Here is a 13,744-nt window from a genome sequence, read left to right as displayed (position 1 = left end):
GCAACACAAAAACAGAACAGATGGAGAACATATTGTTGGATTCCCATAAACCTCATAAAACAAAAACCTTTTCCTCTAATATATGTACATTTTTAGAAGTGCATACTTGTCCAGTCCTGACAAATAGTCCCAGTAGCAATAGGGTTCTTCAAAAGCATCACTAAATATATTCCCCACTTCACAAGTACATGTACAGTCCTTTGACACTATACAGCACAGCTGGTAAGTACTAACTTAAATCCACTGAGGAGGAGGCTGTTATGGTTAATGTTCAGTTCAATAAATTAACAGTGAACTCTGTAGAGAACTTACTGTGTCAGCTGGTGAGTATTATTTAATTACATGGTTATGTATTTAAAAAAAAATACATAAATCATGTAGTATTGCCAAAAATGCTTGATAGTGATACTAAAACTACTTCTGAAACATCCATTAAGTGTGGAAAACATGAGAAAGTAGTACATGGATTTTAAGATCTCAAATGGTTCAAATGGCAAATGCTGAACGTGCATCAATAAAGGCTGCTGCTGCTGCATATTCACAAGTGCAGGGTACACCATATGCAGCCAACTGGATGTTTCTTGTTAGTGACCAGAAGACCTTTAACACCGAGATACCTACTTAAGACATTAATAGAAACTAACTTTAGCTAATGCCAGCAAAAAGACTTGAAACCTTGACTTTGTAAATGATTTATTTAATGATTAAAACCAATTACAGCATCAAATTGCCTTCCTATTCATCTCTAATAATGCTGACACATGTTCCAGTTCTTCTAATGGATTCATTTAAACTAGTCATTAAAGTGCAAAAGAAGAATTACCCAACAATCATGGTATATCACTATGAGAGAATTTAGCAAGAGGGGATTGCTGTTCCATTCAAATAAGGTTCTAAAACAATACAGTGCTTTTTACAGTGCTTAGGAGAGATAAGAGCACATTGTGCCAAGATGGGAATTATACAAATGAATAACCTCTAATCAGAGACTTGGACTAAATTTACTTAAAAATAAATAAATGAAACCAAATAATTTAAGTTATAGTACAAAGATAACAACATGTATGCGCCTCCAAATTTGTCTCTTCAAACGTTGTTTAAGTGAATTCTTCAAGCGTTTCTAAAATGAGAGCGGATCGACTTGAGTGCGTTATGTCCATTGATCCAGGTCAATTGTATTCTGTGCGGATGAGGTTTGTACATTGAATGTCATCCATTGCAGCCTTCCAGGAAATCCAGGGTCTGTTAAACTCGGTGATACACAGCTCCTCGTGCTTAATTTGTTGGTCGAACAAAGATTTATTTCTCTTGAATGCAGATAATGCCTGAGGAGAGAACAGATTAAGTAAATCTATACAGCTATCTACACATGCATATGAAATTAACTCTTCTGCAAAGGATACAATATATGTATGTGAATGTGTGTGTGGAAATGCATTGATTTTTATACTGGGGTACAAAAGCGAAATCAGTTTTAGAAATCTAGTTTCATAATGTATGTATGTATGTATGTATGTATGTATGTATGTATGTATTATTATTATTATAGTTTTATGCAAAACAACTTTATTTAGGTCTAAAATACCAGTAAAATTATTAAATGTATTTCATTAGTGAACACTAGTGTTTGCTTTGAATGGATTTCCTTTCCGTGTGTGTGTAGTTAAGGATTTGCCATGCAATGCTTTTTGGTAATGTCTTGAGCTGAAGTTGCAGGAGAGCTCCAAGAGATGGAACATGTCCATTATTGTGAGATAATAAACTGAAAAAAAATGTTCTTCAGGTGGAACTTCTATTTAAGGAGAAAAAGAAATCCTAATAAAATTATTGAAACATGTTAACAAAATATTTTGTGAATGCATTTTCAATTTCCTTTCTTTCTTAAAAAACATTTTAGACTTCATAAAATTGTTAATCAGTCCAAGATTTAATATACAAATCCATTCAAATTGATATACTCTTACATTTGAGATTTATTTTGAAGAACATACTTTGTAAATAAAAAGAAAAAAAAAGAATAGTGCCTGAACCTTGCAACCTCATTATGCAAATAAACCATAATGTACAAAAACAGATTGGTAACACATTATATTAAAGTGCTGCTTATTAATTGGTTATTCGTGATTTATGAATATATGTTTAATTAGATGGTTAAGAACATAAAATTTAATAAATGCATTATATTTTAAAACAAAACACACACAAATATTGGTTGCCAAAAACTCTCACATTTATAAAACATGTACAAACAGATTATAATAATTTTAAAAAATGCACAGCGATCTGGCTACCATCTAAATGCAGATCCCATTGCTTGTCCAATGAAATGACATGCCCATTTTTGTGTCAACAACATTTTGTGGGAAAAATGTTAACATATATCACATTACTATTAGTCTATAACAGAAACAAAAATGCATAAATATTACTGATATTTCTATTTTTTCATTACTGCATGTTCCTGAGCAATTTATCATCCTCATAAATAAAAGTAACACTTGAGAGTATTAATGCCTTGTTGGATTTATTATTTGTTTTCAAATTAAATATATTCAACATTTTTTGTCCTTAAATGTTGACACAAAAATTGGCCTACTGCACCGCCCTTAGCACAAACCAGGGACAGAACTGTATGATGTTTGCACTCGTTAGGTCATTTGTACAGGATGTATTCTTAATGGTATTTTGCACCACTTGAGTTTACAGCACTTTGTAATGTTTTGAAAATGTTTCTTAAGAAAACTGTAAGTCACCCAGGGTAAGGGCTTCTGCTAATAAATAAATAACTAAGAAATAATAAGAAGCCAACAGTTTTCAGCATTTGAAGGGAATGCAAATCTGTTCTGAAATGTTAATCACACCATCTGTGTTAGTGTAAGAACAGATTCTTTAGTAACCACTGCTGGTCTTTACAGCTAGATACACTGACAGACAGACACATATCACATGTATCACATTTTTTGGCATTAGGTCCCTTTATTTTCAGTGCATATTAATTTCCAGTCTATTGTAACTAACTATCTCTAAGCAATCTACATTCTGCATCTAATAAATTGATGTTTATTTATAGTGAAAGGAGCTGAAGTATGTTTGTGATGTTGCTGAAACAGTATCAGTTTTATTCTTTGTGAAGTGCCTGTCTAATATAAAATTAAGAAAAATTAAGGAGATTCCCCTGTGTTCACTTGACCAAATAAATCAAGCATAAGAAGCAAACTAACATTAAAATATGTATACATATTTATTTTTTCTCTGATGTCAGATAAAAAATTTTTTCGAAAGGTTCACATTGCCAATATAGGCAGTTGCAACATGGTGCACATCCAAAATCAGGACCTTCCCATTTTTCTCCAATGTATCATTGAAGGGTCTCATATATATGGGTGGTGACATATGAAAAACGTGTTTACCTGTTACAGCACAATAGCACAAGGACAGTGGCTCAAGGATAAGCCAATGACACAAGATCACCATTTCTGTTTACAATGTTATGTCAGACATTAACTGATTCATAATTATCCAAAAATTCTAATTAACAAAAATTGAGTGTTCTCTGTCATTCAATTGGTGAGCCAGAAAATGGTCCCACTTCTCATGTATGTATTTATTTTAAAAGATTTAAAGTCTTGCTGCAGTTAAGCATACACATCAAAGAGATTACAGATTGTCCAGTTAATGCATTTAGACAGATTATTTTTGTCAGATTGATAAACTCACTTGATAGATGTAACATCGGTCCTGATTTACTATAATGTTGCCAGTGATGTCAAAATGCTGGCACGATTCCAAGAGATAATGACATGCCATATTTAAATTACTTTATGTATTAGTTTATAATTGATTGGAGCTAAAATTAAAGATTATCTGCACTGTAGCAATACAGAAGACAATAATATCAGCCTGGGTTTAGAAAACAAAATAACTAAAAAAGAAACTTGGTGGCATTCACTGTCATGATACCCACTCAAAAGCACTTAATATGAAAATAATGGTTAATGGGACAAAATGGGAAAAATAAACATCCCGACTATATTGAGAATAACTGTCAAAGATAAAGGAAATCTGAGGGAATAACTCAATTTGTTGATGATGCAAAACGTTGGGTAGCAGAGGGGAAATACCAGGACATACATAATGTATAATATTGTATAATTTCCCAATAAACCCAATTTACAGTGAGGGAAAAAAGTATTTGATCCCCTCCTGATTTTGTACGTTTGCCCACTGACAAAGAAATTATCAGTCTATAATTTTAATGATAGGTGTATTTTAACAGTGAGAGACAGAATAACAACAAAAAAATCCAGAAAAACACATTTCAAAAAAGTTATACATTGATTTGCATGTTAATGAGGGAAATAAGTATTTGACCCCTTCTACTTAGTACTTGGTGGCAAAACCCTTGTTGGCAATCACAGAGGTCAGACGTTTCTTGTAGTTGGCCACCAGGTTTGCACACATCTCAGGAGGGATTTTGTCCCACTCCTCTTTGCAGATCCTCTCCAAGTCATTAAGGTTTCGAGGCTGACGTTTGGCAACTCGAACCTTCAGCTCCCTCCACAGATTTTCTATGGGATTAAGGTCTGGAGACTGGCTAGGCCACTCCAGGACTTTAATGTGCTTCTTCTTGAGCCACTCCTTTGTTGCCTTGGCTGTGTGTTTTGGGTCATTGTCATGCTGGAATACCCATCCACGACCCATTTTCAATGCCCTGGCTGAGGAAAGGAGGTTCTCACCCAAGATTTGACGGTACATGGCCCCGTCCATCGTCCCTTTTATGCGGTGCAGTTGTCCTGTCCCCTTAGCAGAAAAACACCCCCAAAGCATAATGTTTCCACCTCCATGTTTGACGGTGGGGATGGTGTTCTTGGGGTCATTCCTCCTCCTCCAAACACGGTGAGTTGAGTTGATGCCAAAGAGCTCGATTTTGGTCTCATCTGACCACAACACTTTCACCCAGTTCTCCTCTGAATCATTCAGATGTTCATTGGCAAACTTCAGACGGGCCTGTACATGTGTTTTCTTGAGCAGGGGGACCTTGCGGGCACTGCAGGATTTCAGTCCTTCACGGCGTAGTGTGTTACCAATTGTTTTCTTGGTGACTATGGTCCCAGCTGCCTTGAGATCATTAACAAAATCCTCCCGTGTAGTTCTGGGCTGATTCCTCACCGTTCTCATGATCATTGAAACTCCACGAGGTGAGATCTTGCATGGAGCCCCAGACCGAGGGAGACTGACAGGTATTTTGTGTTTCTTCCATTTCCGAATAATCGCACCAACTGTTGTCACCTTCTCACCAAGCTGCTTGGCGATGGTCTTGTAGCCCATTCCAGCCTTGTGTAGGTCTACAATCTTGTCCCTGACATCCTTGGACAGCTCTTTGGTCTTGGCCATGGTGGAGAGTTTGGAATCTGATTGATTGATTGCTTCTGTGGACAGGTGTCTTTTATACAGGTAACGAGCTGAGATTAGGAGCACTCCCTTTAAGAGAGTGCTCCTAATCTCAGCTCGTTACCTGTATAAAAGACACCTGGGAGCCAGAAATCTTGCTGATTGATAGGGGATCAAATACTTATTTCCCTCATTAACATGCAAATCAATTTATAACTTTTTTGAAATGCGTTTTTCTGGATATTTTTGTTGTTATTCTGTCTCTCACTGTTAAAATACACCTACCATTAAAATTATAGACTGATAATTTCTTTGTCAGTGGGCAAACATACAAAATCAGCAGGGGATCAAATACTTTTTTCCCCTCACTGTATGAACTGGATTAAAGCACAAGACAATAGATTAAGCATTAGCCATAGGCAGCTCAAGGAGAAGACATTTAAAAGGGAAGACAATCAGAGGACATTTTTTTTTTTTAATTACAACTGTGTTTTTTTATAGTTTCCCTGGCACATGTTAATACCGTTTGAAAACACACTATTTCCCTCTGCGTAAACAGCCATCTTCTTGTGTCCCCTGAGGTTGTCTTTAATCTCTCTGAATCCTTGACTGTCACCGCAGGTCAATTAGCCAATATTATCCAGCAGCAGTCAGTTCAAAAGCAAAATTAATTATTTAGCGGTTAATTTGTCTGTTGAGTGTATTAATGCTCACATTAAATATCTTTCTGTGTTAAGACAAAGTCTCTTCTGAATGAAAGCAAGATTTCATGCATAAACAGATTAAAAAGATCAGTAGAATCTGTTGGCAAGGAAAATGTAAATATTGAAACAGCAGAAATATATTTGTGTTACCTGACAACCTCCCTGTTTTGCATCTTGCAACCATGCAAGTGCCAAAATAAGACTCCCACAATTCTTCATGCCTGCTCTCTGGTATCATCCAAGAATGATTATCTTGACCCTTCCTCTCTCATGTATTTGTATCTGCAACTTTAATGAGATACGTTACATTCACCCAAAAGCAATCAAACATTCTACTAAAAGCAGAAATGCAATGTAAACATTATTAGTTATAGGGGGGATTTCTTTCTAATTAAATGGGTAATAAATACTTGCTTGGGTTTCTGAAAACTTTAATTATCTGATGATGCAAAGACAAATAACATTAATAAATCAAATTATGCAGGATTACCTTTGGAAATGCAAAATATTTGAATGAATTATACTCATTAGTTTCCTTCTTTGGTTTACGTCACATCTGACATTTGAAAATTCTAAATGTAATGGGGGGTTTGTTGCTAATTTATCTTATTGCTGCTACCAGCTCACCTCACACTAGATAAACAAAAGTGAGAAATTCATAACCCCGATGTTACTAAACAGGGGATATAGCTATGTCACATTGAGAAACCCTGATCTGAAATCTAGCCAGGTCCCCAATATTATCCTTATTCTTGAAAATAGTTGAATTTCATCATCAAACATAGGGAGAACCCTGGTTTCAAATCTTCTCTCACACTAAGATTTTTAACACTTTTAAAATTGTTACAAATATTCATATACCCTCAGTTTTCAACAAATTGCTCTATACTTTATATTTAAAATCAACAAAAACACCAATAACAAATGTAGGGTTGTTGTTGTATAGCCATGCCATAACTTATACATCAGTTGCTTTGAACAGGAACGATCATCTGTGTTTTGACGATTTTAGTTAGTGAGTCCCATGAGTTTTAAAGGTGGGTACAGTAGATTGTACAGATTGAGCTTGCGCAGGATTTAAAAGGCACCTTTTTGTCTCTAACTTCAGCGTGGCTAGTCCTAGAGAATTGTCAAAATTGGCTAAACTATATACACCACAGACATTAGAGTTGCTCTTGACCTGAAGAAATCCTACCCATTCCCCTTACACACAAATCGTCCCACTTAATATTTACTGTTGGCTTCCTATTAACTTTTAAGTTTTAAGAAAACAATGAGCACAATACACTGATTTTAGATAGGGGGGTATTAAGACACCTAAAGGTTAATAGCTTGTTAAGCTTCAGTGAACTTTCTTTTTTAACAATAAAGGTCATTTCTTAGAAAAGAATCCTATTGTAATTCTAAAGCAGTGGCTTTATTTCTTATCTTAAGTATATGAACACTACCGCTGCCCCATTTCTGTCAGTATTGCTCTTTGCTGATAACAAATTAGGTTGAGACATTATTTTAAACTGTGCATAGTTCCTAAGAAGTATTTTCAGGTTTACTTTTTAAAATAGATACCCAGTCTTAACTTAAGTCTCTCCTTATATTTATTAAAAAGAGAAAATAAAATAATACCAGATAAAAGGCTCAGATGTAAGTTATTACTTTCTGTGGGAAATATTTTATAATTTGGCAGTTACACTTTTTTTGTACATGGAAAACAATAAGTTCAGTACTTGATTTCCAAGACCGACAGACAGAGAGAAAGAAAAAGACAAAGAGAAAAAATAATAATAAAGGAGATATATTATGATGTTTGAACCTGAATGATTCAAAATTAGTATATTTTACTGGGTACAATCTCCAGATCTTTTAATGTAATCCACTTAGCAATTAATTTCACAGTTACTCTCCATGTCACAGAAAATGAATTAATAAGTTGCCTCAGCGAGTCAAAACAATATGACCACTTCAAATGAGTATTATTCTGAGCAAAGCTGAATCCTGTCTGACAATAAGAAAACAGTTTAGGCATATCAAATGACAAAAGAAACTAAATTAAATAAATTAAAAAAAAAAAGCTTCTTTAAGGTTTCACTAAGCGCAGGGCCCATTGTAAAATCCTTTTCTAAAACACAGTAGTTACTAGTAAAAGCTTTTCATAACCACACATACATATTTTCACTCACATCTATTTCAATAAGGTAGTTGTTATTTGTCTTCAATAAAACATGGTATGAAGCCCAAGGAATTGAAAAAAAAAAAAAAACGCTATAGCCTCGATGCACTTTCCGTGAGACTCTCGTCTTGGAATGAGTGGCAGCGCACACATGAAAGCATCTTAAGACCTGACTATGCTGTGAGCCTTGAGAAATCGGGCAAGACATTGGGGAGGTCGCTCATACACCAGAGACTATGTATTCTGCAAATTAAGTACACTGTCTCAGTAAGATGAAGCAAAAGTTAGTGACAGGCGCTCTTTCTTATATAAACTTCGTAGATATGACCCGTTTATGAAAATAAATCATAATAAACACATACATAAAGATGTTTGTTTTGTGATATTTGTATACTACAAAACTAGTATAGATGGTTAATGTTGAATCCCACATGATTCGAAGCTTCTATCCCTGCAATTAAAAAGAATACCGTAGATCTTATTGATGTGCAGAAACTTAAGAATGTGTCACAGCAGACATCAGGACAGTGCTGACTGAACACGGAATACATGGAGTAGGGCAATGAACCGCTCCCAGGTGTATAATGCTGCATTCAAGACTCAAAAGTGGTCTTTTGAAAAGGGCTGGTATGCTGGCCCGTGCACTGCATATGCCAACAAAAGCTGAGGGAAAGGATTTTTTAATGTTTTTTTTTTTTTTTATTAATATCAACAAGTTAAGGTGCAGACCAGTGGTCTAGACTAGGGAATATACATGAATATGCCATATGCCCACGTGACTTGAAGTGAACTTTGCCCATGTAACCTCCTATAATTCCTGTAACAAATTCTATAATTCGTCCCCCATTCCTTGGTCGACAAACCGCCAGCACCACCCGGTCAAAGAAACGCAAGCACCGCTCCTACCCCCCAATTCAATTTGTCAGGGGGGGGGGGGGGGATATTGTGATATATTTGAGTATCATACCCACTACTTCAGTCACCACTACAACACTAGTGCAAACGTTTTCACTGTTATTGTATCATTTTTGGATAATTTGTCAATCCTCTTTTGAATGAAGCCAAGAACAAAATAAATTGTCACTGCCCTGCAAATAGTCACCAACAAACTGGCTTTATGTGCAGTCATCAACATTAGCTTAACAGAACAGTCACACAGTTGATCACAGTTATGTACTTACGTATTTTGAATATTACCGTATGTAATCCTTGGAAATTATATTTCCATTGGTGCGTCTACCTCGACTGAGTTTGATATTATAGAGCTGCAATGTATACAACACCATTTATTTTCCATTTTAAAACACGGTGTCGCTGAAAACATAATTACATGGTGCTGGTACAGCATGCATTGTTAATTCATATGAATGCTTCAGGACAATGCCGGCTCTCCAAATGAAGAATCCATAACCAACAGAAGAACGAGCAGAATAATTTGTACATGAAAAAATAAACGACATTGCACTTTACAACTTAAGCACAGCTTTTATAAAACCACCTTTCATGTCTGAGACATGCAATCACATTCCAAAACCATAAATAGCAGTAGGCATAAGATGTCAAGTTGCTATGTAGTGTCTAATACACTTATCGAATTTAAGATAAAATCATAGATAAAGGCACCTGCTCAACTGCCCTGCTCATTTAAGGCCACTGACTGTTTCCAACATTGCAAGCTGTATAGGATAGTGTGCAGGGGCTGTTGTGCCACCATTTTGAATGAGAACATGAGCTATTGCATAAGTAGGCCTATATCTCTAATAAACAGACTACCACCTTTACGTATCCTGTCCCAATTTTGGTAAACCAGGCCCAAAGGTGGGGGTGTAACAGTGGTTTGTGCAGAAGACTGTAGAAAACATTTCAGGTCCTGCTCAGAGTACCATCATCAATCACACAGAACAGCTCTGGGAGAACAACAGATATGAAAGGCACCATACAGACCTATTTCTCTCTGCACCCAAACCGAAGCTGTAAGAGGAATAGCACCATTTCCCTCTGTCTGTTTATCTAAATGATTGCATCAGTGATTTAGGCCAAGTGTGGTCCTTAATTACACTGTGAACAGCTGTCTTTTGTTATTTGTCTGTGGTTCCAGTGCTTTTTGTAATATAGTGTACACCTGGGAGGACTAGCACAGATTGTGACTGAAGTCTGTTATTCTGAGAAACATCCCCAAACATTCTTCCAGCATCAAAAACAAATCCCCCAGTTTAGGCAAATGTCAAGTATTTGCAAAGAAAACATGACATTATTAATTTAGACGCAATTTTACAGTTAAATCAAAAGCAACACAAAAAAAGAGCAACTATGCATAACTTATTCTTTTAATCTTGTGTACAAGAGCTTGTGTGCCTTTTCAAGAACGTGTCGAGTGCATCCCCTTACCCTTTTCGAATATGCAGTGTGGCAGGCCACACAAATCGCAAAGCATGAGCTCCACTTCTATAAATTAAAAATGTTGGATTTGTGGAAAGGGATATTTTTTCTTGCCTAAAAGAGTCTACTCCCCACACGAGAATATGGGAAAGTACTCCAAACATGCAGAGAAGCCCTACTTTATGTTAAATGGGCACAAAGAGAGGTCTGCTTGGGAGTCACTAATTGAATAATTGTTCTGCACAAGTGTGGATAATTATCATTTGTGCTATGGCTCAAATAATGAACAAGCTTTGGTGCAAATAAATTCTCAATTATCAGCCAACCAGTTTGGGCAGTGTCACTTCAATTTGGTATTATTATAATTGAATGAGAAAGTTCGTTTTATGTATGTATTTATTTAACTTTATTCATACACATACAAATGGCTATAACATACATATAGAGAATTACCATATAGCATCTGGATTTTAAGTGTCACCAAACTATATCATGGTTCAGAAATAATGCATTTGGGCTATTTAGATGGCTAACCATAGGGAACATCCATTCTGACCAGAACTGGTTTTCTGATTTTTTGATTTAAAGCAATTAAGACACTGGCACACCCCTCTGAAACACACTCCAGAGTCCCTTCTAAAAATAAGCTCTCTTTTTACCAGGAGAAAGTAGACATCAGATGCTGTTCTCTCCCTCAGTCCAGCTCCCCCCTGGAGCCAGCAGCTCACCCCTCTGCCTCGACATGTCAAGTTTCATTGAGAGAGAGAACTGCAAGATCTCTGGTTGTGAAACTCAGAGGAATAAGAGTAATGGGTAATGAAGGCTTTGGGGAGCGAACCACATCTCCACTGTGCTTATTGAGATAAGTAAGGCTTAGTCAATGAGGCAAAACTGCTGCCTTTTAAATTCACCTTAAAACCAGGGATTTTAATAACAAGCAGTCAAGCCATTTAGGCAGCTACAACTACACTGAAGCCTGGTTGAGGACTGTGTTTGGAACATAACCTATGATAATCTGAGTTGACAGTGATATAATAGAAGAGCTGTTACCACAGGGGATCTCTTCCACAATAGGATTCCAGGGGAGTGGTGTTACAGAAGTGATAAGCAGATTGTTGTTGTGAAGGTCTCTCTGGCACCAGCGTGACCTCATAACTCCCTTCCAAGGACCTCCTTCAGGAACTGTAGTCTCTGCAGGGGGGGGGCAGGCTTTGAAAAGAGCTTGCAGATGTATGGCCTTTATTACATCTAATATGGCCCTGATCATATTATAGAGCAAACCATGGCTGGTTATATTACATTCTTGCGCTTGCATCCATTATTCTGAGATAACTGGAGACACTAATGACCAAAGCTGGTTGGAGAATATTTGACCCATACAGTTTTATTCCACTTTTTACAGAGTTGTGCAAAAAAATGTCAAAAATAAATGCTCTGTTGGAACTAAACATGAAGAATATAGGTTCCCTATTGCAAAAAAAACAACAGCAGACCCATATTGTTCTCAACCACATAACCTCTTTCTTTCTAAGTGGAAGTAAACAATGGCAATAGTCAACTGGGGGCTTCCAAACTGAGCAGTACTGAAGGTGGCTGCAATATATGACAGTCATGGCTATTAAGGCTGAATCTTATTCAAAGTCTTTACATCTCAATATTGAGATGTTATCAATTCGATGGAGATACCATTGTGTACAAACAAAACAATAATTGTACCTTAGTACTTCAAGAAACAAACTAGAGAATAGTTTCTTTATACAAGAAGCAACTGTCCCAGAAATATTTAATAACTATTAGCATGTCAGTCTTAATAACCCTCTTATTATTACCGCCTACACCAGAGACACCACAGTGTACCTGAACAATATTCTGCTGCCATTTAACAAGAAAGAAGGAGGAGAAAAGCTTTTTTGTTTTTTACTTCAGTATAAGCAAGGACAGGTTTCAATATAGTATGAAAAAACAACATTCATGTTAGGATACCAAAATAAGCAATAAACAAATGTCACCACACTGCAGTGATTATGTATGCTGACAGATTCAGGCCATTTTATTTCTCAGCCCAAAATATTCACGTTCAGAATAAATTGTTTCATACGTTTTCATTGCTTCTTTTTTGTGGCAATAGTTTGTTATTTTATCCTTAAGGTCAAAAGTATAAACAAACATCAAGTTAAATTATTCAGGGGAAATAATGGTCTCCTATATTGACCCCAGTAAACAGAATAACATTTAAAAAAATCACCTGTTGTATTATCAAAAGAAATTCTAAGACAAATAGGCCTCAGTTAAATCAAATAAAGGTCAGTGACCTACAACTGTAAATTCAGAAGAATCTCATTCAATTGTAAAATATGATGACATAATATTTTGAAAGAGAAAAGCAAATGTGAGTATTACCTTTGGGAAAGAGAACATAAAAACTCCCCAGTTAATCTGTTGAAACTATGTAAGTAGCCATGATCACAATCTAAATTAAAAATGCTTAATATATTAACAATTCTATTAGCACTACGTAGTTTACACATTTCCCATTTCTGTATTTTTGACAGAAACGAAAAGGAAAATTAAAAAGGAAACTCTGCCGATTTCTATTCACCTGCAGATCTTTGATTCAAGCTTGAAAAGTAAAAAGGGTCTTGTTCTTTTCAATCAACAGAGAGATGCAACATTGGAAAATTGACAACGCCCAGTTTTCTCTGGAGAAGGAAATCAAGTAAATGGACCGTGAAGGAGGTCACATCGGCCAGATTGACTTCTGACTGTGTAACACGTTACAGCACACTTCTGTCATCATTACACATTGTGTGAACTGTATTCCAAAAGTGTGTCTCTATGCCATTCCATGGTAGCGAACAGGAAATATTAATTAGCACCTTGTAAGCATGTTAAACTGGGCCGTTGATTAAAATGAATTCAGTACTTTAAAAAAAGCAAATTCTGCTGGTTACTTAAAGCAACACTGAAACTTATATTACTATATTTCATTTAACTTTTTTGCAAAATTATAAGACTCAGCATTAATATTATATTTTACGAAATCAGTTGTTAATGTTTAAAAGTGCAAACACAGACTTTTTTTTCCGTCATTGAAATGATCTGG

At 35.9% G+C, this 13,744-nt stretch overlaps 1 long non-coding RNA gene across 1 annotated transcript in view; it reads right to left on the bottom strand.

Moving 5' to 3' along the window:
* Positions 1 to 680: 680 nt before the first annotated feature.
* The window catches only part of LOC136759604 (uncharacterized), a 32,742-nt gene continuing 19,678 nt past the window's right edge, over positions 681 to 13,744 (bottom strand). The window contains exons 4-5 of the long non-coding RNA XR_010820065.1: positions 6,246 to 6,383; positions 681 to 1,325 (exon numbers count right to left, since the gene is read on the bottom strand). This is a non-coding gene — a long non-coding RNA (uncharacterized LOC136759604). The remainder of the gene's footprint in view (positions 1,326 to 6,245; positions 6,384 to 13,744) is intronic.

Source organism: Amia ocellicauda, chromosome 10 (genome assembly GCF_036373705.1).
Source record: "Amia ocellicauda isolate fAmiCal2 chromosome 10, fAmiCal2.hap1, whole genome shotgun sequence".
In the NCBI taxonomy this organism is placed as follows: Eukaryota; Metazoa; Chordata; class Actinopteri; order Amiiformes; family Amiidae; genus Amia; species Amia ocellicauda.
This window is presented reverse-complemented; position numbering and strand designations above follow the sequence as displayed.